The sequence below is a fragment of the Protopterus annectens genome, chromosome 12.part0, assembly GCF_019279795.1.
Source record: "Protopterus annectens isolate FY-2018-M chromosome 12.part0, PAN1.0, whole genome shotgun sequence".
Lineage (NCBI taxonomy): Eukaryota > Metazoa > Chordata > Ceratodontiformes > Protopteridae > Protopterus > Protopterus annectens.
In genome coordinates this window covers 1,253,180,773-1,253,186,746 of record NC_056746.1, presented here as the reverse complement: position 1 = coordinate 1,253,186,746, position 5,974 = coordinate 1,253,180,773, and positions in this window count along the sequence as shown.

Genomic DNA, 5,974 nt, shown 5'->3' with positions numbered 1-5,974 from the left:
AATCCCATCCCCCAAACACAACACCCATAAAGATTGACACAAAACACAAGTTTTTAAATTCTGCAGTGCATCTGAAGTGGTTCAAAAATACTTCCCTAAGAAATGCGATAAATATTTAACGCAGTGCTCCTTGGCTGCTCTTTCTGTTTAATGCATATATTGATATGTTCAGCTTATCTTGCAGGGTAGTATTAAGAAAAAAAAAGTGAATACACTAACAGTAAGCACTAGAATCATTTGGAAAAGTATTTTGGCATGCAGGAAATAAAGGATGAGCATATTTTGGAGCTTAATTAAGTAAAGCACTCATCTAACCATCACTGAAAAAATGCCATCTTTTCTTTTTAACTGGTAGTTCATAACAACACTGAGCTGCAGATACGACAAATATATTGTCTGTATTTTTTCCCCAAGAGGGAAGTGGCCTTAAGATGCCTATGTGTCTGATAAAAGAAAAATATTACAATAGTCATCACTTCCAGATGTCAAACATTTTGTTGTAGACGTAAGATTCTGGATATCTGGAGGAATACACTGGAAGACTATTAAACATTTAATGAACTATTAACAGGTAAGCTATCCAGAGAAACCCTGTGTACTAAATGCATTATATCATACCTATAACTAACTCATTTAGGAGGACCTCATTAAAAAGAAGAAATATTAATATTTCACTTTGTGTTTTTGAGTGGCTTTGTTTTTTAATTACAAAATTGCATTTTGTTTTGCTTGTGGTATTAACAGGGACTATAATTGATTCATCACAAGGTTTAGATGTTTCTTAGTATGAATCCACCTTTCCTTCTGCAGTTGATTTTTGAGTTGTCCTTGGACAAGGGATATTCACCTTCTGGTTTAATATGTAGAGGAATAAACCATTGGAGAAAGAACACTTTAGTGAATATTCACCATCACTTCTGGTCCTACATGAAAAAAAACTGAATGAGTTTAGGAGGATGGACCATTGTACCAATGTGGGAAGGGCTTACACTTGCCAATCACTGCATTAGCTTTTACCATCATATAGCTGGTTTGCCTTCTGTGTGCCTTGCCTTCTGTGTGGACTTAGCATACGCTCTCTGTATTTGCATGGGGTTTTCTCTGGGTACGCCAGTTTCTTCGCACATTCAAAAGATAAGCAGTAGGTGCACTGGGTACTCTAAATTGTCCATTAGTGTGAGTGCATGTCTGTGAGAATGACAGGGAAGAAAGACCTAGCAACCTACTTCGATTTCCCCGTTTGCAATGAAAACCTAACAGATAAAGACAGTTGTCTCAGTGATCACTCTAGTAGTCAGCTGTGACTTTCAGGCCAACTAGTGATCCCACCTCCTGCTAATGAATATTGAGATCAATGCACACTATCCTCTGTGTCAACTGCCTGCTTCAAGAATCTCTCTACTGCAGGCATTTGTACTCTGGCTACTTGGTGTTCTCTATACACCTTCACCAAATATTTGTGTCTTGATAATGAGTCTGAGTCAGGCTTCCTTTGAAATGACTGCACTACACAACTCAGACTTCTAAGCTCTCTCTTTTATGATCCCCTGGCCTTTTCCATCCCAGTGCTTTTACTGTTTGAGATTTAACTAAATCAAGAACCAGTCAAGGAGGCTTCTCAATGTTACATATAATCGAAATATTTCTAACTGGGTCTATTGATGTGTGAAAGGGCCCTCCTTGACTCGTCAGGAATACCTTTTCTCTACCCCCTGGTATGGACATCTCATCCAAACAGCCCTGAGTGCTAAAGTTACCTCTGGAAATTGAGTATGTATGTACTCATATATTACTGAGACCCAGCACTACTACTGTAGTCCCAACGCTTCAAAATTAAACTGCAGTATCAACAAAGAACATTAAATTCCAGAAATCACTATTACACTTTTAAAGTATGCTGCAGGGAGCATCCTCATCCCAAGAAGTATATATATATATATATATATATATATATATATATATATATATATATATATATATATATATATATATATATACATATTGTGCAAAGTTTTCAATGAAATGATTTTCAATCACGTCATTTCAGTCAAGTGTAGTTTCAATCATTTGTATCATCTGATGTCTGTCAGCAAAATGAGCCTTTTAATGAAATGTCTGTGAATTATATATATATATATATATATATATATATATATATATATATTTTTTTTTTTTTTTTTTTCTTTGCATCTATGTGTTTGCATGTGTGCATATATACTAATTCAACAACAACTAGTAATCTAGTAGTTGGCTTAGAGGATTAAGGAGCTGTTAATGAGTTGCTTCCTGTGGTCCAGTGGTGCAAGGTTTGATTCCCTCAGCCTTCACTGCTTAAGTATGTGGCTGAGCAAGTCACTTAACCAGATACCAGTCTGAGTCTGAAAAAGGTCCATGGAGATCAGAGCTTTACCCTGGAAAATAAATACAAATAAAATAACTTCAAGTTATAATAAATGAAAACGAATAAAAAATAAAATAACTCCAAGTGCACAAACTTGGAGAAAAGGAAAGAAGTTAGACAAAGTATAACATTTGCCATCTTGCCCTTCTCTGAAATTCATGCCAACTAAATCATCCTAGTGACCTTCCATTTGCAACATTCTCAGCATCACTTGAGCTCAAGAAATAGAAGGATTATCCCTAATGTCATTGCTGAAAATGTATTGTAAGTTTGGATAGTCGAGGATTGTATGCATTCTGAATGTTGCTTATTGTGTAATAAATGCTACCACCAACATATCTGACTGCCTTGATGGTTTGTGGCTGTGTCCACCTTTGTACCTTAAAACATAACCCAAAAAAATTACTTGTGCCTCTTGCACATGCATTAGCTTAAAAGTAACACCATTAGCAGTACATGAAGGTTCTAATTTACTGTGCCAGACCTCAGAATGCTGTGGTGCAGGATGTCATATCTGCTCTGTTTTATCTGGAAATTTTCCCTATTTTACCAGTGAGGTCGTACTGCCGTAGAGTATTCTACCATCCCCGATTTATATGGCTGTCTACCTGGAATATTTAAGTAGTGGTGTAATCTACCACATGAGAAATTTGATAGCTGTTTGTTTTTCTCATTTGAAAAAAAACTTTTTTTTTTGTTCTGTAGAACTGTCCTTATTGTATATTTTAAGTCATGCCACTTTGTATTTTGCAATTTATTCTGCATAATGTCAGCATTGCAAAGTTAATCTGTCCATGAAAGTATTTTGTCATTACTTTTACAACTTCTTCCCCAATACCAAATCCCCAGTCACTCTCTATACCTAAAACTCATCTCCCCTAAACCTAAGGTCTCCAATTGTACCTTATCCCTAAAACTCCATTCCTGCCTGTAACCCTAAAGTCCCATCCTGCTCTGTGCATTAAAACACATTTCTCGCTCCATAAACCTAAAGTTCCCAATTATTATTATTATTATTATTATTATTATTATTATAACCCTAAACTTTCCTTAAACCAGAAGGTGTCTCCTCTGTTCCCTAAATTAAAATCATCCTCCTGATTGCTGCATGAAATCTTAACTGTACTCTCACCCCCTCCTACACCCTTCCCACAGCTGCTACACTAACTTTGCCCAAACTCAGGTGCTATGTTTGGGTGAGATGAGGCAGCTGCCACACCTCGCCTAAACGTGTAGATAAGTTTGAATGAAAGCAGCCATCTTGTGTGAACTATAAGATACTGCAGCCCCTGTCTGCTAGAAAGTGGTACTAGAGTACCTGGGGCTCGGGTGCTTGTAATAGTGAAACTAGGTTTATAAAACAGAAACTGACATTGTGCTACCTCCTCAAGGACCTCGTATTTCATTATGGTGGGGTATCATGTTGAAGCCCAGTTTTAACTAATTGTTGTAAATGTTATGACTAAAACAGACTCTTTAATCAATGCACTTGTTTAGTAAGCAACTAACTAAAACAATGAAAAATTGAGAATAATGCAAACAGCTGAATTGGTTTTCCTCATTTTGCTGTGGTGATAGACTCCTCTTCATTTGAACAGCTAAAGCCCAGTAACACTAGACAGGCAGATAACTCGCTTGATATCAATGGTTACAGACCAGTACTGTTTATCATTCTGGTTTATTGTGTTAAATATCATTTCATATTATATGATTTACATTCTGAGAGAAGTCTGATGTAGCTTAATGCAAAGCTCAGTTTCTTATCACTCTCTGCATGTACATCTAGATATATCAGTGCTAGCCCTATTAAAATTAAGCAGATAAATAAAATCAGAAATATGTCATTTATTGTGGAATGACTTACAAATTTCACGTTGGTCATATGAGTGCATGACTCAAAGAGCAAGGATTGATGAAAGGAAATTACTACTGTGTGGATGATTACCGTAAGACCAAACCATGTATTTTATTTGATAAATGTATGAAGCTAGCTATAATTTTTTTTTTAAAAACATTTATTCAGGTTTAACACATTAATACAATGTATTAACATTCAGAAAAAAGACGATCACATCTAATCAATTAAAGCATTATGATTAAAATAAAGCACTGTAAGTATGTTATTAAATATAACTATTTTTTTAAAAATTGTAAATCAATATTTTTCTAACAGAACTTTAATTTTAACCAATTATTGCATTCAGAAGTAGTCTTTTCTGTTCTTGTCTTAATAATGATTAATTAATTTTGACACACAGTGTTGACAATATTTATAAATTCCATAAACAAAGGAGTAATTCTATTTTTTTCCAATTTTTTTCATTAACATTTCTAGTAATGACTTAAAGACTCCAGAGAAGAGGATATTGCATTCTGGGAACACTTCATTTTTCTAATTCATGCTCTAAACCTAAAATTCACTATTCTGGTTTGCTTTGGGTCACAAAGACCAACATAAAAAGGAATCAACATTTCTCAAAATCTGGTATACTATGTATTTTCTTCTCAGCCTACACAGTGCATAGCATTAAAATCAGAAATGAAGAAATAAAATTGCCAACTAAAGAGTTAAAGGCATGAATTCAAGGACACCTGGTATAGATGAAATACCATTCATGGTTATTTATGAGGACTAATACATAGTGTTATGTTTAGTATATGTACTATAGTGCAGCTCTGATCCCTGTGTCACTTTTGATATATCACTATATATAAGGACAACTCAGATGCCTGCCTGCAATATTTTAATATGCTCAGCGTACTAAAAAATATGCGTATCCTGTGGCACAGATCTGGTGTGGAGCTGTACCAAGAATTTGAAGTTATGGACAAAATGTTGAGATAGCTGTTCTCCACTAACGATTGTATTTTCAATAGTGTAAATCTATATCTTATTATTGCTGCACATTTATTATAATATTTTCTATCTGATTTTATTTCTTGGTAAGCCGAAGGCATGCAGTAACTTCCCTAAGATGTTTACTACGTTGAGCTTTGCAGGGTAAAGTCTCAAAGGATCTAACAGTGTCACATACATGAATCCTGAGAACATTATCTCTCTTTGTCAGGCTGAAAAAGATCTCACCCAGCTCTGGTCTTTCTGAAGTCAACATTCCTGACAAATAATTAATAAAGGCTAGATTTGCCAAGATGGTAACCTACCAATTATGAAAATTGGGTAAGCCAATGCAGAAGTGCTGGATAATGTAAACAGAAAGAATGCAAGGGTGTAGCCTCACTGTATAGTACAAAAAAGGAGACCAGCACCTGGAAGGCAGAAGCAAGGAAATTTATTGAAAACCAGACCAGTTTCAGCAAAATGCTTTCATCAGACCTATTGTTTCAGGTATGGGCTCACTTACTGAGCCCCTGTCTGCCTTTTTGACACAATATTTGAAACCATTATTATCCTATGTCAGGGCTAGATTGCAAGACACCACTGAGTTTTTACAGATTGTTTCGGAATGTCAATTAGAATCACACTGGTTGATGTGTACTTTAGATGTCAAATCCTTATATACATGTATCCCACATTGGGCAGGTTTGACAGCATTGAAATATTGGCTCAACAAA